Source organism: Notolepis coatsorum, assembly GCF_963971535.1.
Source record: "Notolepis coatsorum genome assembly, chromosome: 3".
Lineage (NCBI taxonomy): Eukaryota > Metazoa > Chordata > Actinopteri > Aulopiformes > Paralepididae > Notolepis > Notolepis coatsorum.
In genome coordinates, this window is record NC_140167.1 from 198,164,093 (window position 1) to 198,191,259 (window position 27,167).

The following is a 27,167-nucleotide window of genomic DNA, read 5'->3' on the forward strand; positions in this document are numbered from 1 at the left end:
CTTCAATTTGTTTATCAGTCTTTCAATTGGCAATGGTTTCTCCTCCAATTCGGTCTTCAAGTCAGCTAGTCTTTTCTTCTCTCTTTCTTGTCCAGTTCCAGCACTGTTATGTCAGTGAACAGAATCACTGTGTTAACATTCTCCTTTCATCCAATATCCTGACTGGTTTTTGATTACACACTGTAGCTCCATATTAGCAATGAGTAGGAAATGCTAGCTAGCATGAACACGGTATGACTCACCGGAATCCTCTCTTTATCCTCTATCTTTCATCTTCTGTCCAAGTAGTTCTCTTCAAGTATACCGTTTTGTCACTTTTCTAATATTCTCCAACTGCTCCAATAGTCTGTCTCTAGCTTGCAGCCAGGAACAGTTTTCAACACGCTGCTCCCAAGCAGGCTGTACTACGTAAATCTCAGGGGAGCGTCAACAAATTACACTCTTCCAGGGAGCGTCAACAAATTACACTCTTCCAGGGAGCGTCAACAAATTACACTCTTCCAGGGAGCGTCACCCAATTCACAGTCCATAATGAATGTTTCAGCTAGACAAGAAAATAGCATGGGCTACAAGTGCAGGTGCTGAACTGCTGATCCGAATGTATAGGTAAAAACCATATTATGCGTTTTCATCAATAAAAAAATTGCCAAAAAAATGTCCACTTGCGCGCTCGCATTCACTGGGGGCCTACAAATACATTCTTTCATGGGGCCCAGAATCTGGAGCTACACCCCTGGGTGCCATATAAAACAAGAAGGGACCACATTTCTGTCCTGCAGACGTCAATTAGGGAACTCTGGTTGAATTTAAAAACCAGATAACAATAACAGAGAAGCTTGCTTTGACGACTTTAATATTGGGGTTTGAGATGGAGAGATTGTCTACCTATCTATTAGGTATTGCTCCGGTTGGAAGCTGAGTAGACAGCCTGCTCATCTCACAGACGAAGAGGGAACCAGAGGGGTGGAATATTGGGTGGCCAAATTTGTCAATAATATGGGCCATGAGGGATGTGCTGGACTTAAATGTCATAAGGTTTTTAGTTATGTTCATTGAAGGTTATAGAACAAAGTGGGGAAAGAGGGGAGATTCAAAGGGGACCGGAGTTGGCAATATCACCTCTGTTAACTCTGGAAAATCTGGGGATTATGAGGGAAGGAATATTGAGGGAAAGCGTTAGTGTTGAGCAAGGAACCCCCGTAGAGAACCAGTTGGCAAGATTGGACAGTGACTCCCAGCTAACGGAGTTTGAAATGACAGGCCCTGACCTCGTAACAGAGGAGGGGAGACCAGTGGAGATTACTGAGGAAGAGACAGTGAATACTCTGATCTGTGCTGAGAATGATAACAAAGTGCCAGAAAGTGGAGTAACTGTGTCGATTCAGCAGGTGTCTGTGGTACCCGCTTCAAGAGGCTGGAGGAAAGCAAAGGACGAGACCAGAACTGCGCCAGTACAATGGAACGGACAACGTCACCGTGGACACCTGCAAAGAGACCACGGGCAATTTCTAGGTCCCTCCCAAAGACAGGCCCAAGGGGGAGAGAGATGTACCCTGGACCTCGTAAACCGCCCAGTGACGAGAAGCCAGATGGCAGATGGAGGGGCGGAAATGGAGAGGTATGTGCGTCTCCCCCAACTACAACAGGAAGTGGTCTTGGACACATCTAGGAGAGGGGCGACGCCCAAAGGAGACTGGAGAGACGAGAGACTGTTGGGGACTGAGAAACATGAGGCTGAGGTACGACAGAGGGCTGAGTTTGAACTGGCTGTAATGATGATAACAGTGGCTCTTGGAATGCAAGGTCCGACAGCCCTACAGGAGGGGGGCAACAGGGAGACAAGGCCGGCACCGTTGTCAGAATGGCGAGGTGTGTCGATGCAAGACCAAGAGAGGACAGTATGAGAGAGGGGAGCTGCAGTGTCGCGACCCCCTATGCTAAGGAGGTATGAGGCTGGTATCCGGGGACCGCCGCCGCCGCCAGGTTGGATGGCTAACGGGCCGCCCAATCACGGACAGAGGAGCCCTATGGCGTGGGGCCCCGCTCAGCGCAGGGATGAGTGTTGTTTTTGCGGATTAATAGGACATCGGCAACGCGATTGCCCCAGAAAACGGTTCTCTAGAGGGGGAGAAGACGGGCCTGCACCGCAGACAGGGTGCGGCAAGTTTTCCAAGCAGGGGTTTAGGAAGTAGGAAGGGTCAGGACAATTAGAAGAGAAGGGAGACTAAAAAGAGAAAAAAATAGATAAATTGGATGATTATTTTATGTATGCAAGTTATTAAAATAAGTGGGTGAATACTAACAATAACAGATAGGGTGAAGGTAGAGAGGAGACATATGGTGTGACACGTTTGGAAAATAGTAGTCATCTCATAGCGCAATGAGAATATATGAGAGTTTAACAAAATGTTGACATTGGGGTACTGAAGAGATACAGAATGCCTGGGGATGCATGTCTAATAATACTAACAGAATTGAAGTTCCAAGATTGTAGTTTTAAAAAGAAAAGAGGTTTATATATATGATTTTAAAAACCAGTTCATTAGAGACCGGAAGTGATTGCCCATTTTTGAACAGTAGATCAGCATTGTTCAAAGGGTGGGCTCGGATAATAAAAAATAGATTTTTTTCATTTCATTCCTTTCCTAGTTTTTGGCGGTAGAATTACACATATCTCTCGACTGATATTTTCTTTTATTGATAGTATGTTACATGTTATTTTGCATGATGAGAGAATAATCTTTTTTTTTTTTTTTTTTTTTTTATTCTTAGAGGCCGACGCTGGGAGACTTCTTGTCTGTCGAACAGGTTGTATTTGTGACACACCCAGATTGATAGGAGAGTCTGTAAAATGAACTGGAAAGAGGAGTGAGATGGAGCTAAATAATATTCTCTTGTCCGCTCATGTAGGAATCTGGGCGGGTGTGTTGTGATGGTTTTGCATCTGGAGGTTTGAAGAAGCAAGACTTTCTGTGTTGTATGCTCTGAATATACGCTTATGGGGGGGATTATGCCTTACGCATCCTCATGAGTGGATTGGCTGAGATTGGCCAAGTAGTCGGTTGACGTAATAATGCAGGAATGAGAAATGTGTAACTGTCTTGTGTCAACTCTGCTTCAGGCTTTACAGCTGGCGGAGTGTATATGTAAAGTCGTAGTTGAGACAGTGTTTTGTAATATCTGTGCAGATGGGTCAAAGCGGAACGGTTGTCGGATCTTCGCCTCTCCAGACTGGGGATCTCGGAGAAAAACAAGATTGACCGTGTTGTTATGAGGGAAGCGCAACCGGTTGAGAGATGTGACTTAATTGTGTAAAAAGCATACTGAAGCCAAGAAAATGATAAGAAAGAACAAAACATAGTGATTTGGAGAAAGCAGTTGACGAGGCTGTAGGTGAAAGCATTCGGTGGAGAAGTGAAATTTGAACTATAATCACCTGTTGTGTGTATATAACTTGCATTGTCCAATTTTGGAGTTGTAATTCTGTCCAGGAACCATTGATGTGTTTTTCCTAAATACACTGGAGGAAATTACACAGAACGGTCTACTCTACAGCAAGGAGCAAGCAGGCAACATCATAACAATAGAAGGTTTAACGTCATGAAAATGCATGTGTTAACCCTAATGAAATTTCATTGGGTCTCATTCCCGAACAAATTTACGACCAAAAATGTCCTCATTTAAGACATATTAGGGCTGGGAGCGCGAGTCCCCACATTTTTCTGAGATCAGATTTGAGCGTGGCTGAGAGCAGATTTAAGAGTGCTGAGGACTGGGATATGGACTGGGATATGTTTCAAGGAAGCGCCAGTGACGTCAGCGAGTACGCTGACAGTATTGTCCTCACGAAAAAGTGCGGGTTTTCCCAAACCAGAAACCTTGGGTGGACAGTACTATTAGAGCAGCCCTGAACTCTCGCACCACGACTTATAACCTGGGCAGAGAGTCAGGAAATATGGAAGAGTACAAGGCTTCAGTCTACACTCTGCGCAAGGCTGTTAAACTTGCTAAGAGGACATATGCTGATAAACTGGAGACACAAATGGCACAAAACGACACAAGAGGCTTGTGGCGGGGACTGAAGACAATAACTGACTACAAAGTCAGCGCCCCCTCAATGGGGAGCGACGACGCCTCTCTCGCGGACAAACTCAACTCCTTCTACGCTCGGTTCGGTGTAGACAATGTCGCCGCTAGCCCTCTGGCTAGTGACGTCACTGGCGCGCCGGCTGTTGTGGAGGGGGGGGGTCAACCGCGGGGGGGCGGGGGCGCTCTCTCGTTGTCGGAACACAGTGTGAGAAGAGCATTTATGCAGGTGAACACCAGGAAGGCTGCTGGCCCAGATGGTATAACAGGACGCATACTTAAGTCCTGTGCCAACCAGCTTGCCCCGGTGTTCACCGCCATATTTAATCAATCCCTGGCGGAGTCAGTGGTCCCTGCCTGCTTCAAGATGTCTACCATCATCCCTGTACCGAAGAAACCCTCCCCAACATGTCCAAATGACTACAGACCGGTGGCACTCACCTCTGTGGTCATGAAATGTTTCGAGAGGCTGGTCAAGGACCACAGTTGTGCCTCCCTCCCCAGTGATATGGACCCTATGCAATTTGCATACAGGACAAACAGGTCCACTGACGACGTGGTCTTCCAGGTACTGCACAGCACTCTCTCCCACCTTGACCGTCAGAAAGGGGGCTATGTGAGACTGTTGTTCATTGACTACAGCTCAGCGTTCAACACCATAGTCCCCACCAGACTGGTGGACAAGCTGATCGAGCTGGGTCTGAGCTCCGCCCTGAGCGCCTGGGTACTGGACTTTCTGAGTGAAAGACCCCAGGGGTCAGGGTGGGGGGTCAGACCTCCAACACCATCACCCTGAGCATCGGGTCCCCCAGGGCTGTGTTCTAAGCCCCCTGCTGTACTCACTCTACACACGTGATTGTGTGGCCAAGTTCAGCTCCAACTCCATAGTGAAGTTCGCAGACGACACGGTGGTGGTGGGGCTGATCTCGGACAACGACGAGAAGGCCTACCGGGAGGAGGTTGAGGTACTGGAACGCTGGTGCCAGGACAACAGCCTGCTCCTGAACATTGGTAAAACCAAGGAGCTGATCGTGGATTATAGGAGAGGACAGCAGGAGACACACACACCACTGATGATTAACGGGGCTACCGTGGACAGGGTGAGCAGCTTTAAGTACCTGGGGGTCCAGATCTCAGAGGATCTGACATGGTCAACACACATAGACACAGTAGTAAAGAAAGCGAAGCAGCGCCTCTACCACCTGAGACAGTTAAGGAAGTTCAGAGTATCGGGGAAGATACTCCAGTCCTTCTACTCAGGAGCTGTAGAGAGCATCTTGACCGGAAACATCACTGCCTGGTATGGAAACAGCACGGCACAGGACAAGAAGGCCCTACAGAGAGTGGTGCGCTCAGCCGAGCGTACCACGGGTATTGCGCTACCTCCCCTGCAGGTTCTATACAACAAGAGGTGCAAATCCAGAGCCTGCAGAATAATGAAAGACCCCCACCACCCCAATAACAGCCTGTTCCAGCTGCTCAGGTCAGGCAGACGCCTGCGAACCCCAGCTACTAGGACGGAGAGGCTTAGGCTCAGCTTCTTCCCCCAGGCCATCAGAGCCTTGAACAATGAACATTGAGTGCCACAGAACACTGAACTATCCACACACAAGCACACACGAGCACACACACGACACGCACGCTGTGCACGCTCACACACTAGCAGCCACTTTAACACGAGCGGGCACACACTCACGCCGCACACACGCACACTTATGGCCAAGAGGAAAGGCCACTTTAAATTAGTATAACAACAGGAACAGTGTATTGCACTACTAAAGCTACCTAGCATGTCCTATATGCTCTTTAAATACTATGTACAGATACCGAGATGTCACACCATATTACCTGTTACCTGTTTATTGCACAATGTTGTTTTTTTACTGGATTCTATTATATGTTGTACCACTGTATTGCACATCGTCGCGGGCAAGACCACCCGCATTTCATTGTATACTTGTATGCCGTGACAATTAAAACTCTTGACTTGACTTGACTTGACTTGACTCTTATGATTGATTGACTAATTGAAAATTTTATTAACTTGACAGACTGTGTTCTCATAGTGATTCCTTCATGTCAACGCTACAGGCCTCCTTGGAATTAATTACTTAATCATAATTAAAATAAATATGACAATATTTGTACGATAAGAAATTATGTTATTTGATGTCGGAAAAATAAATAATAGCACTACACACACTGCAAATGACTTGGAATAAATAAATACATCAGCTACATAATTCTGTTATTATTTTATTGTTCTTATTTATACAATAAACCTTATCCACAAAGAAAATAACTGTCTAATATGGATATGTGTTACTCTAGAAACTACAATAACTAATGGATGTATAACATGCTTTCTAAACAGTTTTCAGTTGGAAAAGAACAGTAAAAACTATCAAGAAAAGTGTCGATGTGTTGGTATTTAAGTATTATGACTTAATCTGCTAATTCTAAATGCAAAAGAAGGAGATCCAGCCATATAATTGTATAACTTAGATTCTCTTAAAGAAATGGGTTAAGTTGACCCCAGACGAGGCCACGTGGTCTCAAATTGAGCCGATAGGCCAGGACTCCTACGGGCATCATCACCTGACGACGCGCTGGGAGGCGTGGCTTTGAGCTTAAAGGAACGACACAGAGAAACAGCCAGAAGACACAGAGATGAACGAGAGAGGATGAAGAAGATTTAACAGCGCGGCATCCCAATCGAGATGAAGACTCCTGCTCTACTGCTGCTGAGGCCTGATTAAGAACTTTTTGTTAGACGAATATCAGAACCAGAAAAAAACAATACTTTTTATTAGAAAGAGCCCAAGTATACCATGTCATAGCCGGTACTGCTGACGTTCTCACAGAGTGCAGTTTGGAGAAGAACACCTTGTTCGAAGGCGACCGCGTGGGCTGCTTTGAAATAAACAACTTCTCGCCAGTGAGCGCTCCAAGACCATCGTTGTGACTCTTTATTGTACAGACCTACACTTGCATCTTCGGCCGGTGGCCAACCACACAACCGGAGACACTAAAATATACGACAACACCTAAAAGGTGGGATCTTTAATCCTTTCCTACACACAAGCGTACCGGCTCCTGGCTCAGGTGCAGCACTAATCGATGAGGTTCAGCAGCTCTCGTGGTTGCTGACTGGGTACGAGGCGTGACCCTTTGGACACTCCAGGAAGCTCGTCTCCGGGAGGTTACCCACTTTAGAGGAGGAGGAGGAGGGGCTGAAAGGGTCGAACTCCAGCCGGCAGGAGCTGGGCTCGGGAGAAGCGACTGCTCGGGTGCTGCTTCTGGCCGAGGGAAGAAGAGAGACTTTAGCTTCACACGCAGAACGCAGGGTGTTTAGCTTCACACGCAGAACGCAGGGTGTTTAGCTTCACACGCAGAGCGCAGGGTGTTCAGCTTCACACGCAGAACACAGGGTGTTTAGCTTCACACGCAGAACGCAGGGTGTTTAGCTTCACACGCAGAACGCAGGGTGTTTAGCTTCACACACAGAACGCAGGGTGTTTAGCTTCACACGCAGAACGCAGGGTGTTTAGCTTCACACGCAGAGCGCAGGGTGTTCAGCTTCACACGCAGAGCGCAGGGTGTTCAGCTTCACACGCAGAACGCAGGGTGTTTAGCTTCACACGCAGAACGCAGGGTGTTCAGCTTCACACGCAGAACGCAGGGTGTTTAGCTTCACACGCAGAACGCAGGGTGTTCAGCTTCACACGCAGAACGCAGGGTGTTTAGCTTCACACACAGAACGCAGGGTGTTTAGCTTCACATGCAGAACGCAGGGTGTTTAGCTTCACACGCAGAACGCAGGGGATGTTGTTGTTGTTAGTGTGTGTGTGTGTGTGTGTGTGTGTAGGGTGACGACACGTCCCTCTGTCTGAGAGGAGAAGGGGATGTTGTTGTTGTTAGTGTGTGTGTGTGTGTGTGTGTGTAGGGTGACGACACGTCCCTCTGTCTGGGAGGAGAAGGGGATGTTGTTGTTGTTAGTGTGTGTGTGTGTGTGTGTGTGTGTAGGGTGACGACACGTCCCTCTGTCTGGGAGGAGAAGGGGATGTTGTTGTTGTTAGTGTGTGTGTGTGTATGTGTGTAGGGTGATGACACGTCCCTCTGTCTGGGAGGAGAAGGGGATGTTGTTGGTGTTAGTGTGTGTGTGTGTAGGGGGATCTTTTATATCTCACTGTACTGCCGCCTTCAGCTTGATAACAGAAATACCAACAGCAGCCATTTTTCCTTCCGTCTCACTCAGACATTGGCTGGATACTTTAATAAAAGTAGACCCTACCTGTTGTCCTTTAATAAAAGTAGACCCTACCTGTTGTCCTTTAATAAAAAGTAACGCCTACCAGTTGTCCTTTAATAAGAGTAGACCCTACCTGTTGTATGGTCCTTTAATAAGAGTAGACCCTACCTGTTGCATGGTCCTTTAATGAAAGTAGACCCTACCTGTTGCAGTGTTGCTCAGTGTGCAGTAGCTCCTTGGTCTCCTCCAGCTCCCTGCTCTGGTCCTCGTACCTCCTCTGGAAGGACGACAGCTCCCTGCTCTGAACCTCATCCCTCATCTGGAAGACGACAGCTCCCAGCTCTGGACCTCGTACCTCCTCTGGAAGGACGACAGCTCCCTGCTCTGGTCCTTGTACCTCCTCTGGAAGGACGACAGCTCCCTGCTCTGGACCTCCTCCAGGTCCTTAGAGACTTGCTCCTTCTGAGACTGAAGCCCCCCCACAGCTCTGACTGCCTGCAGACAACAAACCAGCTCTGAAGGACCAAATAAAACCTCCACGGTTGACATGTTTTGGGACAGCCCGTGTTTTTGCGACAAAATGTGTAATTCATCCATAACACATGAACAAATCCTCATGAACAGAACATGATAAACACATGTTAAATGGTAAATGGCTGCTTTTTTATATAGCGCTTTTATCCAAAGCGCTTTACAATTTGTTACTCACATTTACCCATTCACTCGCACACCGACGGCGGAGGCAACCATGCAAGGTTCAGGGATTAAAGCAAAAAAATATCTCCTGACTGAACTTTTTTTCAGGCCAAGTCATATTCTTATTTTAACCTCCACTGTATTTTTTTTAAAGCATTTTAAGGGAGCCTACTTGTAGAGCCTACTGTCCTGACTGTGACTATAGACCCTACTGTTGTGGTTGTTGTGCCAGGCAGGGAGGCTGTGTGCTGGAGAGCGTGAATGCAAGTCTTGTGGCTAGCTTCTGATTGATGGCGAGCTAGCACCATTTTCCCATTACTTTGCACCATGAACTAAAAGGCTTGTTATCATACAAACAAGGGACTAAATACGTTTAGCAATTATGCCAGGGTCAATAATGTGGAACGCCCTACCCACAGCCGTAAAAGAAATGTGAATCCTATTCCCTACCCACATTCAAAACCGCTCTCAAAGAGCACCTACGGGAGGCTGCCATTCGAAACTGGCCACCGTAAATGTCCAACCCCCGCCCCCCCCCCAATGTACAGTCTCCTCCCCACCGTATGTATATATTTCTCTCCCACCCACCCACCCCCTCCTAATGTACAGTCTCCTCCTCATCATATGTATATATTTACTGTTAGGATCTCTGGGTAACAGTACTGTATATTTGCATATCGTATATGTGACAAATGTAACAGTACTATATACCTCTATCTGTATGTCATGTATGTCCCTATGTCATAAATGTCATGATGTCATGTATGTTATAAATGTCACTATGAATTGAAAATGGTGGACCCTGATGTAAACAAGACAAAAGTCTTTCTTTGGTCTGCATCCCCTTAACAATTGTGTGTATTGCGCCGTACTGTATTGTACCCATTCTGCAATCTGTTGATAAAATGTTCAATCAATCAAAACACTGGATGTTATGTTGTGTTAATGTGATGTTATGCTGAAGGACAGACCTGGATGTCATGTTGTGTTAATGTGATGTTATGCTGAAGGACAGACCTGGATGTTATGTTGTGTTAATGTGATGTTATGCTGAAGGACAGACCTGGATGTTATGTTGTGTTAATGTGATGTTATGCTGAAGGACAGACCTGGATGTTATGTTGTGTTAATGTGATGTTATGCTGAAGGACAGACCTGGATGTTATGTTGTGTTAATGTGATGTTATGCTGAAGGTCAGACCTGGATGTTATGTTGTGTTAATGTGATGTTATGCTGAAGGACAGACCTGGATGTTATGTTGTGTTAATGTGATGTTATGCTGAAGGTCAGACCTGGATGTTATGTTGTGTTAATGTGATGTTATGCTGAAGGACAGACCTGGATGTTATGTTGTGTTAATGTGATGTTATGCTGAAGGACAGACCTGGATGTTATGTTGTGTTAATGTGATGTTATGCTGAAGGACAGACCTGGATGTTATGTTGTGTTAATGTGATGTTATGCTGAAGGACAGACCTGGGCCCCGTTCCCCGTACCTGGATAACTGAGTTAGCCGGATAACTTTCGGTCAAGCCTGACTTAAGCCGGACCTTTCTGTTCCCCGACGCGCGATTGTCCAAATCACCATGACAACAGATCAAAAAGTTTGAGCCTGGTCGGGAGCAGGGTTAAGTTCAGTTAGCCGGATGAACCATGGCCACACCCCCGCAAAGGAGTGACAGCTCGTTTCCTGAAATGATTCTCACAGTCTAGAGATCCCATTTATACCATTCTGAATTACGTTTCTGTGCTTCGTTTTCCTAGAGGGGGCTTTTGAAATGTATAATAATAGAACTAAATGCTGATAATAAATCATATTGAGCCTATAGATTTACTTTGTCCTAAATAAAATAATGCACGTCATATACGGCGCTCGGAGTCGCGATACACGCTGCATGTGGTTATTTTAATAACGGCTCATTGCAAATGTGAATCCCGCGGGGATATTTTTAATGAATGAAACCTATCGGCCGTTTGGCTCTGATTAGTTTCATATATTAATCTCCGCTGTAGATTTGCTTAACGGAGCGCCGGATTGTGTTTCATTCAAGCATAAAATTGAAGTGTCTATGCGGGGATTGTGGTTTTTGTGTGATATTGTAACTGGGATTAAAATGTCTGATGAGATGCGCTGTTTGACGGGTTTGAGAAATTGAATGAGCCGTTGACGTCACATTAATGCATTTGAGAATAAAGAGATAAAACTTCATTTTTTGGTAAGAAAAATATTCTAAACACGGGTCTCTCGTCCATTAATGCATAAACAATGAGTATATCAAGTCTGGCACAGTGGCGCAGCAGCTAGTGCTGAATCCTGTCAACCGGGCGACCGGAGTTCGAAACCCCATGTTTCCAATATAATTTTTTTGGAATATAATATTAATGATTATATGCAAAAGTAGCCTAGTTTTAAGATAAAATATTATAAATCTACATGCATTGAGGATGTCATTATTTATATAGCTCTCAACGTGCACCAAATTGAATTATTCCTACATTGCAAAAAGAAGGAAAAGACTAGGATTCGAACCCCGGTCGTCTGCGTGAAAGTCAAAAGGACAAACCGTCACACCGCAGTACAGATAAATACAAAATCCACCATACATCAATCAATGGATAAGAGAGCCGTATCCTTATTCTGAAACCGTTGAACTAATTATTTTCGCTAGCAAGATCTCATTTGATTATTCAATGCATAAACCTACTCAAGTTTCAAGTTTCTTTAATATTTGTCATACAGAAGTACAGAATACTTTTATACAAAATGCTTCTTACTGTTACGCTCCAGAGACTGTGCAAGACAAGATAAGTATGAAATAAAATAACATAGTAAAATTAGAAGTAAAAAAATGAGGTCACAGTGTTCAGTTTAGACATATGTACAATGTTCGATGCAGAATAGACGTAGTTACCATACAATATACAATACTGTGCAGTGTACTAATATACAATACTATATAGTGCAAGGCAGAAATGGGACGAGGTGCAATTTAGGTACAATTCACAGTAGGTGTACGAGTTGTAGTGCAAATCCTTTATCAATAAATATAAAGTGTAAAGTGTGTTTGTGTGATCTAAAGTGTGGAGAGTGGGTGCTGCAGTGTGTTGTTTGTTTGAGTGAGTGTGTGCGTGTGGGTGTGTGTGCTGTGTGCATTTGATGGTTGTTGCATAGTGTTTATTGTTCGTTTAGCAGCCTGATGGCCTGGGGATAGAAGCTTCTTCTGAGTCTTTCTGTGCTTGCCTTAAGACTCCGGTATCGCTTGCCTGACCGCAGCAGTTCAAAGAGGCAGTTGTTCGGGTGGCTCGAGTCCTTAATAATTCTCTTAGCCTTCCCCTTGCACCGCTTGTTGTAAATGTTCTGGAGGGTGGGAAGCCCCCCTCCAATTGTGCGTTCGGCTGAACGTGTCACTCTTTGTAGTCTGCTACGGTCTTGTGCAGTGCTATTCCCAAACCAGGAGGTGATGTTGCCGGTCAGGATGCTCTCTATTGTACATGAGTAGAAGTTCCTAAGGATCTTCTGACTGACTTGGAACTTCCTTAGGCGCCTGAGGAAGTAGAGGCGTTGTCGTGCCTTCTTCACAACACTGTCAATGTGTGTGGTCCATGTCAAGTCCTCGGATATGTGGGCTCCGAGGTACTTGAAACTGTTCACTCTCTCAACCGGTGCCCCGTCGATGCTGAGGGGGCTGTAGTCCTTGACCCCTGACCTCCTGAAGTCCACAATCATCTCTTTTGTTTTGCTGACGTTCAGGGAGAGGCAGTTCTCCTGACACCACTGTGACAGGTTCTCTACCTCTTCCAGGTAGGCCCTTTCGTCGTTGGCAGAGATCAGGCCCACCACTACTGCCAGCAGGAACGTTTAAAGAAATATAATCTGATTGATTGGGGTAATGAGGGATTTAAAATTAGCCTATAGATTATGCATTTAACTTGTCGGCAAGGCTATTGAGCCGCCTGCAATCTGTAAAACAATCAATCAATCAATGCCGTTAGAAGATCAGGATTTCTGCGATCTACACCTGCTGTCTTTTCAACTGAAGCGGCCGCGCGCACTTATCCAGAGTCTCAAGTCTGGCTCGAGTTAACGAGACTGAATCAGCGTTCCAGGAACAGGAAAATCCCGGCTTCAAACATCGGGTTAACTGAATCTGGATAATGGGACTCTTGATCGACTTAGTTGAACCAGGTACGGGGAATAGGGCCCTGGATGTTATGTTGTGTTAATGTGATGTTATGCTGAAGGACAGACCTGGATGTTATGTTGTGTTAATGTGATGTTATGCTGAAGGTCAGACCTGGATGTTATGTTGTGTTAATGTGATGTTATGCTGAAGGACAGACCTGGATGTTATGTTGTGTTAATGTGATGTTATGCTGAAGGACAGACCTGGATGTTATGTTGCGTTAATGTGATGTTATGCTGAAGGACAGACCTGGATGTTATGTTGTGTTAATGTGATGTTATGCTGAAGGACAGACCTGGATGTCTGAGGGGATCTCGAACTTGACGCTGATGGCCGGCTTCGTCTGTTTGAAGTAAGCTCTCATCAGATACCTCTGTCCACCCTGTTGGGAGTCAAAACCACCACAGTAAACACAGAGCAACACACGTGTCCTTTCTCCTTGAAACTTGAATTGTCATAGTGTTTCGTAACCATCTGACTGATGCTCATTATTCAGAGTTAATTATACTGTTTATTTTCTCATATTTTTATATTCAGATCAAATTGTATTACCTATATTAATGCATTTCTACTATTACCCTGCCCATACCTGTACTTCCCCTCCGCGGTGCTGCCGATTTTCCCCAAGGGGATCAATAAAGGAATATAATAGTTGACTCATTGATATATTTAATCTATTTATTTATTTTAACCTTTATTTACTCTTTTTCAGCAATGCCCTGCTTCACACTCACACAGTTCAACACATTCACACCTGGGAGCTGCCCAGTACAACCACAGTCTGACACTGTTGACCACTAGGAGCTGCCCAGTACAACCACAGTCTGACACTGTTGACCACTAGGAGCTGCCCAGTACAACCACAGTCTGACCCTGTTGACCACTAGGAGCTGCCCAGTACAACCACAGTCTGACCCTGTTGACCACTAGGAGCTGCCCAGTACAACCACAGTCTGACACTGTTGACCACTAGGAGCTGCCCAGTACAACCACAGTCTGACCCTGTTGACCACTAGGAGCTGCCCAGTACAACCACAGTCTGACCCTGTTGACCACTAGGAGCTGCCCAGTACAACCAGTACAACCACAGTCTAGACACTGTTGACCACTAGGAGCTGCCCAGTACAACCACAGTCTGATACTGTTGACCACTAGGAGCTGCCCAGTACAACACAGTCTGACACTGTTGACCACTAGGAGCTGCCCAGTACAACCACAGTCTGACACTGTTGACCACTAGGAGCTGCCCAGTACAACACAGTCTGACACGGTTGACCACTAGGAGCTGCCCAGTACAACCACAGTCTGACACTGTTGACCACTAGGAGCTGCCCAGTACAACCACAGTCTGACACTGTTGGACACTGAGCAGCTCCACTGGAGCAGTTGGGGGTGCCTTGCTCAAGAGTACTTCAGCGGTGGGTACTGAGAGTGGCACTTCAGCGGTGGGTACACTATAGGCTTGCTGCAGTAGTCTGTGGTTAATCTGTCTTCAGGCATTCATTCACCTGGACATTACGTGTCACCAGTGTACGCTTAAATTTTTCTTTATAGAAATAAAACACATTTAGTTCATTTTCGCATATCAGTACCCACATCCATCAAATTAAAAAACTGTAAACTGTAAATTTGTTATCAGTAGCCTACTTAGTCAGACAATATTATAAACGAATGTGTCCCGGTCTGCGTAGACAGTAGAGCAACTTTATAGAGTACAATAATAATAATAATAATAATAATAATAATAATAATAATGATAATAATAATAATAATAATAATAATAATAATAATAATAATAATAATAATAATAATAATAATAATAATAATAATAATAATAATAATAATAATAATAATAATAATAATAATAATAATAATAATAATAATAATAATAATAATAATAATAATAATAATAATAATAATAATAATAATAATAGATCAAATTTCTATAGCGCCTTTCATAGAACCCAAGGTCGCTTCACAATCAGGACAAAAAATAGGGCTAGGGAAGTAGGGGGGGGAAAGGGGGATGAGGGCAGGTAAGGGATAATGGACCTAATCTAATCTAAACAAACTGATGGGGAAAAGCCTTGGTGAAGAGGTGTGTTTTAAGAGCAGTTTTGAAGGTGTCCAGGGTTGGGGTGTTGCGGATTTCGGGGTGGAGAGAGTTCCAGAGGGTAGGGGATGCCACGCTGAAGGCTCTGTCCCCAAAAGTCTGTAACCTGGTGCGAGGGATGGAGAGGAGACCTAGATCAGAAGAGAGAGTGTAGGGACCCAGCATGTGTCAGACCATATATGGAAAGTTTGATTGATTTTGGAGCGTTCTGATTGGTCGAGAGGTTTAAGGGGGGCGGGACTTAGGGTAGGTTATTTTGAGATGATTTATGACCCCCTAGGGCTTCTCTGATTGGTCGAGGATGTAAGGAGGCGGGACATCCGGTTTTGAGGGCGGGACATCCGGTTTCGGAAGGGGAGGGCCATCTGGTTACGGAAGGGGAGGAGTTTTCAACTTTTTTTTCAACATAAAAGTTTTATTTTTTTTCAAAAAAAAAAGTCCTTCAAAATAAAAGATTCAATTTTTTTTTTTAGATTCAAACGTTTTTTTTATTTTCAGGTTGTATGTATTCCAAGGTTTTCAGAATATGTATTTCTGTATTTCCAAGAGTCTTAAGAATATATCTTCACAATTAAGAATATGTATATCTTCAGAATAAAATACATTATGTGTATTCCAAATGCTAAATGTAAAATACAATGTGTGTTTTCTTCAGAAAGTGCATTTATTTAAAATGTGTGTGTGTGTGTTTTCTTAATGCCAAAAGCCAAATGTAAAATACAATGTGTGTTTTCTTCAGAAAGTGCATTTATTTCAAATGTGTGTGTGTTTTCTTAATGCCAAATGCCAAATGTAAAATACATTTAGTGTTTGTGAGTAGAAAGTGCATTTATTTCAAATGGTGAGTGTATCTTAAGAATAAGTATTTTCTTCCAAGTGATGTTTGTATCTTAAGAATACCCTCTCTCTGTCTGTTTGCTGTTGGTGTGTAGAAAGAATTATCCCCAAGCTGTTTGACTCCACACTGTAGGCTGTGTGTTCTCTCAAATGTCTCTCAGCAGATTGAAATGAAAAGCTGCAGGTTCTCTGAAAATTCTGATAGTGACAGCCCCCGTAGATGTCATAGGAGGCTGGTGAATGACTAGGGCGAATGAGATGACTCAAAACCATCTGCCAAAAGCAGATTTACGACTCTGCGACTTCCCGTTTCTGTAGACCACACAGTCCCCCCAAGGTTTTCACAATATGTATTTCTGTATTCCAAGGTTTACAGATTAAACATTTAAACTGTGTGAGAATTAAGTTACAGAAGTTACAAGGTTGAATAAATGTAAAATACAATTTCTGTATTCCAAATTACAAATGTATGTATGTATATTAGTTTCTTGGATAAAGACATAATCTTTATACACTTGTGTTTAAGCAAAAAGAAAATTACAAATGTAATTTGTAAAATTAAAAGTGCACCATTACATTAGCATGCAAGGGTCTAGGGTTTGAATTCTTTGAATTCTAGATTATTTAAAAAGGTTGCATTACAGTGTTTTATATTATTCACATTAATTATTTTAGAGTTATTATTAAAGAGTTGGGCTGAAAATATAAAGTACAGAAAAGATCTATGTGTGTCTGTGAGGCTATGTCTCGGTTCGGGGGTGTGAATAGGGCCCCTCTTAGGTGCTAAAACACAGCATGGGAGGCATGAAGATTAGGGGACATGCATACTTAGAGTAAAAATGTGTATGTATGTATGTATGTATGTATGTATGTATGTATGTATGTATGTATGTATGTATGTATGTATGTATGTATGTATGTATGTATGTATGTATGTATGTATGTTAGTTTCATGGATAAAGACATAATCTTTATACACTCGTGTTTAAGGAAAAAGAAAATTACAAATGTAATTTGTAAAATTAAAAGTGCACCATTTCATTAGCATGCATGGGTCTAGGGTTTGAATTATTTGAATTCTAGATTATTTAAAAAGGTTGCATTACAGTGTTTTATATTATTCACATTAATTATTTTAGAGTTATTATTAACACTTTGGTTGCCTAAGGTTAAATTAATGATATACCATAGATTGCCAGCGCTATTTGTCTATGGAGAAAGTCCCCTTCTTTGCAGGGCTATAACTTTTTAAATTCTATTGCTACATTGCCATTATTAGGGCCCATTCAAAGTGCTATATGTATTGTTCATTGTGTAGCAACGTTAAACTTTTTCATTCACATATTCATAGTAAAGTATGGTCTAATGTATAAGTATGTTTTCATCTCTTTCTGCAGCTTTCTCCAGAACGTGATATATAGCCCCAAATGCATTATATTGATGATGAAATACAGTTTGATGGCAATCAGCGCGATATAAAAAATTCCAACTAGACGTACTTCTAGAAGTTACTACACGTCATCTGATGTTGACCGGATGGGCGAGGGGGCGTTTATAATTCCGTGGGCAGCGTTATACCAATCATCTAATGTGGGTCAAATGTTGATAATATCAGTTATTATCGAAGACGGTAACGTTACACGCTGAAACTCACCCCAGTCTCCGCGCGCCGTTGGGCGATCATCGTCGAGTAGAAATTTTATCATTATGGGATATATTTTTACCCGGTCCATCTCCAGCTTGTATAATGGTATATACGTCCAAATCATGTTGTTTATCGAGTTATTGGCAATCGATCACCGTGTAGCGTGACGAGCCAGAGTCCCATGAACCATAGCGAGCGCCCGGAAGTACTACGGTCGTCATGACAACCTCTATTCAACATCCTGTTTTGGCGATTGCGCCGATCGGCCACCAGATGGCGCTCCTGAACCGCCAGAGAGCTCAGTGGGTCCTGCTGGTGGATCTCAGGCCAGCGGAGGGACATTATGAATCCGATCGCAGATTTTTGAAATATTGATATAAGGACGCTGTACAGGAAATGGGTAATTTCTTCAGCAGGACTAGCAGCTGTATTATGAGCTCTATAAACTATGATATCGCATTGCTTTTAAAGCATGCTATAGCTAATAAAGTCAACGATGCCCACTTGTACACTGTAAACGGGAATGTCAATAGCCTGCGCTTAAGGCTTTTTGAAAATATGTTGAAGCTGGTGAGAGAGAAAGGCTTGTTAAATAATTGGCAATATATGATAGAGACACTCTCAGAGGATGAAAGTCTTCTATCTGAAAACGGCTTAGTTACTATTTTAGATCATATGAATGGTCATTTTAACAGAGCACACCTGTTATGTTTATATACCGTAATAGTGGATGTTACGGCTTTTAAACTGAAAAATCATAAGTGTTTAGAAACTTTAGATATTAATCACATTATTGATGTTATGCACGCTTATATTATTGATAAAAAAGGTTGCAGTATGATTTGTAATATTCTTTAATAAAACATTTATAATATAACCATCTGCGTTTCATTGTAATAATTGTTATGTAATAATTGTTTTGAATGATTTTAAGTTCATCCTAGTAATAATACAAATATTATCCTGTTGTGCAACTATATTCAGCTATGTGAATGTGATCCCTTAAAGACTTCGAAATGTCACCAGTTGTTGGGATCAAATCATATTTGTAAGGTCCTACTATACTCTGGTTAAACACATATTCTTTAAACAATTCAATAAGAAGTATCACAATCATGAATAAGCTATAAATACCATAAAGTCCACCAAATTTTAAATAAATGAATGCTGCACAGTCATACATATCCTTGCAAAGGTATGGAAAAACCTATCAATAGGACTTAAATGCATCTCTGACCTAGTGTTGAGGAGATAACCCTAGACCCTTCTTAAATGCCGGTGACAGTAGTGTTGCACTAAAAACAGTCAAACAGTTACAATAAAGCATACCAACACATTTGCTATGTATAGAAAAAGGTGTAATTCCCATAGCAGGAGTCGGATATTTATCTTTCTGTACAAGTTTTTTAAGTGAAATATATTAGTAGAACTCTTTTTACATCATTCTATATAAGACTTGTATATATATAAGAACATAAGACATGTTTTGATATTATAAAATATTATAAAAACAAAATATAATCGCTCCACTATACCCCTGGATTCACTATACAATGAAATAAGAATAAAAAAATAAGACATGTCGACAATGTAGCTATCAACCAGGCCATCACTGAAACAATATGAATTGTTTTTGCTACACCTTACATTTCGCAGAGTACATTTCACAGAGTAAATTTGACTCAAACAGAGTACATTTGGATAATTGAATGTGAATAATACATTCCTATCTCTAACTTCACAAGTCTGTTCAGAGTACATTTGGATAATTGAATGTGAATAATACATTCCTATCTCTAACTTCACAAGTCTGTTCAGAGTACATTTGGATAATTGAATGTATCCAGGATACATTCCTATCTGTGAACACTAAAATCACGGTAAAACCTAACATTGCATTATTTTCATGGTTATAATACATCTTTGTATTAAGATGTTTCATGCTAAATAGTTCTTAAAATGAATTTCCTTCAATCATCGGGACAAAAATCAAACAACCTCGCCTGTAATACTCTGTATTTAGCTTTTTTCTGCAAATTTTTTATGAATTATAATATTGTATCAACAACTTTCATACATGTTAGCCATACTATACACTAACTATGTTGAGTGAATTACATTTTATTTACCTTAGAACCATCATCTTTGAGTTGATTGAATATTTCCTATCGTGTGTAGGATTTAATGCATATCCATAATATTGAGAGCATAAAACTCTGGGGGGCTAAAAAAAACTAGACGTTGCAAAGTAATTCATAAATGAGTTGTATAATGTACCTTAGATCAGGTTAAAGAAAATACATTTGGGGCTTGATATTACTAAACTTCTAAAAAATACATTTGTATTGAAGCACTTTGTTTTTATACCTTATCATTATGCAAACAGGTAAAAAAAACTATGTTGACATGTCTGTTTTAAGTGCATCAGTCAGTTTCATGGTTTTAGATGTTTATAATTTATGTTTATCCTTGACATTCAACCAATAAACATCAAATTCAGAATTCACTAGGATTGTGTTCTCATGTTTTTTTACATTTAGCTAAAATATAAATACACACTGTCTATAGTAGATACACTGTTTAGAACAATGTTGTTTGGAAATATTATGGCTGAATTACTAGTGTGTAGCATATTAGAAGTGCATTCTTGCATGACAATTGGTAGACCTTTTTACCATGTATTCATTTGCGATCATTGACCCCTCTTTTAGCTAGATGGTCAAAATGACAGCAACAGCAAAGACCTAAAAATACACATTTTCTGAACATTACATTTGAGGTGGAGCAAACTATATTGAATGGGTTTTTGAAAGTCCTTTACAGACATAGCTAGCTATCACATAAATGCCTTTTCTCCATACTCTGTGTTATTTTCAGTGGTACTGTGACATAAAATGGGGGTGGTGAGGTCTGAACCGTGCTAAAAAGGGGAAGTTGACCTTAAAAATGCAGGTTTACCAATGCTACAGTGTATGGACATTCGGGCCTTGAGGGGATCTATATCCAAAATAAGTCTTAATTAAAGATGGTTGAAATACCCTATTGAAACAGTTAAAACAGCTTGGACTGACATATATTTTCTGGACTGTTATCACAAACAGTGTTGTATTTGTAAATCTGCTATGTCCTAAATGTCTGGATGTAACATTAAGAATTAGAATTAGAGAAAGGGTGACTCTGATGTAAACAAGACATAAGTCTTTCTATGGTATGTAACCTCTTAATTTTAGTTTTAGTCTTACGAAATAAGATAATAAGAATCACCACCGTGTCCTAAACTGTCAAATAGTTGGTATTACTTTTACATTTAGTCAATTAGTTGATGTTTTTATCCAAATTATAATTATAATACATCTCTGTCAGCGGTGTAACAATATTCATCAAAGTGTTGTATGTTATAGTGTAGGTTAGTTTATTAGGACATAATGCATGTTTATGGGGAAATCTTTTAAAATATGTGTGAAAACATGTGAACATTGTGTGAACAAAAAATATGCTATGAGTATACCTGTCGGTCGACACCTCAGTGCAGAAGGCAGGGATAAGTGGTTTCTCAGGATGCCTGGAACACACAAGTGTCATCTGGCACCAGCTGCAGACGGCCAAGAAGGAGAAGAAAGACCTGCATGTGGTTTTCTTAGATCTTGCCAATGCCTTCGGATCAGTGCCTCATGAGATTTTGTGGACAGCGTTCAACTTCTTCCAAGTCCCAGAGGGCATCACAAGGCTGGTCAAAGCCTACTTCCAAGACCTCCAGTTTTGTGTTACAGCACAGGCCAGTACAACTGCCTGGCAGCACCTCGAGATAGGCATAATGGCGGGCTGCACCATCTCTCCACTGGCGTTTACCATGGCAATGGAGCTCATTATTCGAGCATCCCGATGGGTGGTTGGAGGGGAACGGTTGAAGAGCGGGCTGCGTCTTCCTCCAATCAGGGCGTACATGGATGACATGACGACAATAACAACAACAAAGGCATGCACCAAACGCCTGCTGGATAAACTCCAGGAAAACATCAAATGGGCACGAATGGAGATTAAACCAAGCAAATCCCGCAGTATCTCCATTGTCAAAGGCAAGCTCGCCAATGAGAGGTTCCACGTTAACAACGAGCCAATACCAACTGTTCTGGAAAAGCCTATCAAAAGCCTTGGCCGCTGGTATAGCGCAGAACTCAAAGACTCGAAGCAGGTGGAACAACTCAGGCAGGATACAATCATTGGCCTCAAGCAGATCAACAACACTGCTCTCCCTGGGAAGCTGAAGCTGTGGTGCTTTCAGTTTGGACTGCTGCCCCGTCTCATGTGGCCAATTGCCATCTATGAGGTCACTCTATCCCATGCCAATCGGCTGGAGAGACTGGTGAATGCACATGTGAGGAAGTGGCTTGGACTGCCGAGAGGCCTTAGCAGCATAGGCCTGTATGGCAACGGAGCCCTCTCCCTACCAATCTCAAGCCTGGTGGAGGAGTACAAATGTGCCAAATCAAGGCTGGAAATGACTCTCACAGAATCCCGGGATCCATTCGTCAGAGGTGCTGCTCCAACCCTAGCAACGGGGAGGAAATGGAAGCCATCTGCAGCAGTTGCAGTGGCAAAGACCGCCCTCAGACACCGGGATATAGTGGGGCATGTCCAACATGGCAGAGGGGGCCTTGGATTGGAAGCAACTACACCCACATGGCAAAAGGCTACTCCAACCGAACGGCGGCACATGGTGGTGGAGGAAGTGCGCCACCAGGAGGAAGCAGCCAGGTGTGCCAAGGCAGTCTCTCAAGCCCAGCAAGGCCGGTGGATGAAGTGGGAGGGCGTGGAGAGGAGGAAAATCACGTGGAACGAACTGTGGAGCATGGAGTCTAATAGGCTAAGCTTCATCATCAGAGCCACATATGATGTCCTGCCCTCACCAACCAACCTACATCTCTGGTATGGAGAGGACCCAGCCTGTCTCCAGTGTGCAGCCCCAGCAACCCTCAAACACATCTTAGTGGGTTGCAAGACCAGTCTAACTCAAGGAAGATACACCTGGCGCCATAACCAGGTACTGAAGTGCTTGGCTGCCGAACTTGAGAACAAGAGAGTAACCACCAACGCCATGCCTCTAAATGCCCAAACTACCTTCCCACGGAAAACAACCTTCATCCGGGAAGGGGAGAAACGGCGGACCAAGCCGTCACCTCCGAACTCAGGCCCACTGAACGCAGCCCGGGATTGGGAAATGCGGGTAGACCTCAGCCAGAGGCTTACCTTCCCATCTGAAATTGCAGCGACCAACCTGCGCCCAGACCTGGTCCTCTGGTCCAAATCTTGCCGGCGTGTCTTCATCGTTGAGCTGACGGTCCCATGGGAGGAAGCCATCGATGAGGCATTTGAACGGAAGAGGCTGCGATATGCCAACTTAGCAGCTGAAGCAGAGGGGCGGGGCTGGAACGTGAAGGTGTGGCCAGTGGAGGTGGGCTGCAGAGGCTTTGTAGCCAGTTCCACCACAAGGCTCCTGAAGGAAGTAGGGATCAGAGGACAGGCCCAACGAAAGGCAATCAAAGAACTTGCCACTGCAGCAGAACGGAGCAGTCACTGGTTGTGGCTGAAACGTAGAGACGCATCATGGGCTGCTAAATGAACACGTGGTGCCACTGTGCGACACACACCCAGGCCTGATCAGCCTGTGGTGGGCCAACCTCGGCAGAGGGTGTATTGTGATAAATGGCCGAAACACCCAATGAGGTCGGGGAACACAACTGAAGATGTGTCGTACTGGTGATCATCACGTGATCATTGCCAAATTCCACCCCACTCCAACCTCATTCAATTGTTGTGCTGAATATTTAGGGATCTTTAACAACTAGTCCTATTAAGAATCCTGATGTCTGGTGTCAAAACCAGTGACCGCTGCGAAAGGGCAGCTGACAACCTGGGAAAGACCTGGTGACGGCCTGAAGAGACAGCTGACAGGAGGGAACAGACCCCAACGGGGCTGGCACGGGTTAGCTCCCCGTGTTGGCAGGAGCCATTCACTACACAGTGATTTGGATCCACCCAACTATGGCTACGAAAAGTTTAAAACGAAAAACACCCCTTGAGTCTGCGAGAGCGGGGGCGGAAGATGACTCACCGGCGGACCACACGGTAACAGACCCTGGAACGGAAACGACAACGAATCAAATGATCAGCACAGTAGTTGACGGAGTAACCGCACTGGCAGGACACAAGCTACAAAGCTGCATCTGTGGCTGGAAAAAGATAACATCAGAGAGGGGTCTCAAGATCCACCAGGGCAGGAAAAAGTGCCTGAGAGAGCTTAGCGAGGGGCCTCGCATTGACCACTACTTCCTCAGAGGTAGGCCAAATCAGTCGAGTGAAGCCCAGCGGCAGGATATTCACCACAGTCCACAGGGTATCAGAACCCCAGACGAAGCTCAATCAGGCACAGATCCACCAACGGACATGAGTCCAGAGCCCATCCAGCCACAGACGGCAGTAGAGAGGAAGATGAACGGACGAAAGCCTCAAATCTTGTGGCCTAAATCCTGCCAGAAAAAGGAGTGGGAAACCACCGACACAGACCTTATCCATATTCTAGAAGGTCTGAAAGGGTGCGTGGAAAGAAAGCTGGACAAGATTGGAGAAATCATTTACAGCTATGGAGCAGAGAGATTTGGGGTGAAAAGTCAGAACCTTAGGACACAGAAGGAACCATCAGCTCATCTCAAGTCCAGGAGACAACAAGAGATTGAAAGACTTGTGAAAGAAAGAAGGTGCCTGAGAAAGCAGTGGAAGAAGGCCACAGAAGTGGAAAGGAAAGGACTTGAGGCTCTACAGGGGGACATCAAGCAGCGTCTTGCAACACTGCGAAGAGCAGAATGCTTGAGAAAGCAACACAAGAAGAAAGAGCGAATGAGGACCACCTTCTACAGAGATCCCTACAAGTTTGTCAAAGATCTCTTTGTCAAGGAGAAAACTGGGACCCTCAAAGTACCCATAAGGGAACTAGAGGATCACCTGAGGAAGACATACTCTGACAATCAGAGGCATGTGCCAGCCAGCATTCCGGATGACATGCCACCAATACAACCACCTGAGCACCAGCTGGAAACAAGGCCCCCCAAATGGAGCGAAGTTGAGAGCACAGTAAAGCGGGCAAGAACAGCCTCAGCCCCTGGGCCCAACGGCGTTCCATATAGGCTCTATAAGAACACTCCGGGTGTCTTGAAGTACCTCTGGAAGCTAATGAAAGTGGCATGGGAAAAAGGAATTATACCAAAGGCATGGCGAAGGGCAGGAGGGATCCTGATTCCCAAAGAGAAGAACTCCTCAACCATCGACCAGTTCCGCCAGATCAGTCTTCTGAATGTGGAAGGAAAGATATTCTTCAGTGTTGTGGCCCAGAGGCTCTCAGTATTCTTGCAGAAGAACAACTTTGTCGACACCTCAGTGCAGAAGGCAGGGATAAGTGGTTTCTCAGGATGCCTGGAACACACAAGTGTCATCTGGCACCAGCTGCAGACGGCCAAGAAGGAGAAGAAAGACCTGCATGTGGTTTTCTTAGATCTTGCCAATGCCTTCGGATCAGTGCCTCATGAGATTTTGTGGACAGCGTTCAACTTCTTCCAAGTCCCAGAGGGCATCACAAGGCTGGTCAAAGCCTACTTCCAAGACCTCCAGTTTTGTGTTACAGCACAGGCCAGTACAACTGCCTGGCAGCACCTCGAGATAGGCATAATGGCGGGCTGCACCATCTCTCCACTGGCGTTTACCATGGCAATGGAGCTCATTATTCGAGCATCCCGATGGGTGGTTGGAGGGGAACGGTTGAAGAGCGGGCTGCGTCTTCCTCCAATCAGGGCGTACATGGATGACATGACGACAATAACAACAACAAAGGCATGCACCAAACGCCTGCTGGATAAACTCCAGGAAAACATCAAATGGGCACGAATGGAGATTAAACCAAGCAAATCCCGCAGTATCTCCATTGTCAAAGGCAAGCTCGCCAATGAGAGGTTCCACGTTAACAACGAGCCAATACCAACTGTTCTGGAAAAGCCTATCAAAAGCCTTGGCCGCTGGTATAGCGCAGAACTCAAAGACTCGAAGCAGGTGGAACAACTCAGGCAGGATACAATCATTGGCCTCAAGCAGATCAACAACACTGCTCTCCCTGGGAAGCTGAAGCTGTGGTGCTTTCAGTTTGGACTGCTGCCCCGTCTCATGTGGCCAATTGCCATCTATGAGGTCACTCTATCCCATGCCAATCGGCTGGAGAGACTGGTGAATGCACATGTGAGGAAGTGGCTTGGACTGCCGAGAGGCCTTAGCAGCATAGGCCTGTATGGCAACGGAGCCCTCTCCCTACCAATCTCAAGCCTGGTGGAGGAGTACAAATGTGCCAAATCAAGGCTGGAAATGACTCTCACAGAATCCCGGGATCCATTCGTCAGAGGTGCTGCTCCAACCCTAGCAACGGGGAGGAAATGGAAGCCATCTGCAGCAGTTGCAGTGGCAAAGACCGCCCTCAGACACCGGGATATAGTGGGGCATGTCCAACATGGCAGAGGGGGCCTTGGATTGGAAGCAACTACACCCACATGGCAAAAGGCTACTCCAACCGAACGGCGGCACATGGTGGTGGAGGAAGTGCGCCACCAGGAGGAAGCAGCCAGGTGTGCCAAGGCAGTCTCTCAAGCCCAGCAAGGCCGGTGGATGAAGTGGGAGGGCGTGGAGAGGAGGAAAATCACGTGGAACGAACTGTGGAGCATGGAGTCTAATAGGCTAAGCTTCATCATCAGAGCCACATATGATGTCCTGCCCTCACCAACCAACCTACATCTCTGGTATGGAGAGGACCCAGCCTGTCTCCAGTGTGCAGCCCCAGCAACCCTCAAACACATCTTAGTGGGTTGCAAGACCAGTCTAACTCAAGGAAGATACACCTGGCGCCATAACCAGGTACTGAAGTGCTTGGCTGCCGAACTTGAGAACAAGAGAGTAACCACCAACGCCATGCCTCTAAATGCCCAAACTACCTTCCCACGGAAAACAACCTTCATCCGGGAAGGGGAGAAACGGCGGACCAAGCCGTCACCTCCGAACTCAGGCCCACTGAACGCAGCCCGGGATTGGGAAATGCGGGTAGACCTCAGCCAGAGGCTTACCTTCCCATCTGAAATTGCAGCGACCAACCTGCGCCCAGACCTGGTCCTCTGGTCCAAATCTTGCCGGCGTGTCTTCATCGTTGAGCTGACGGTCCCATGGGAGGAAGCCATCGATGAGGCATTTGAACGGAAGAGGCTGCGATATGCCAACTTAGCAGCTGAAGCAGAGGGGCGGGGCTGGAACGTGAAGGTGTGGCCAGT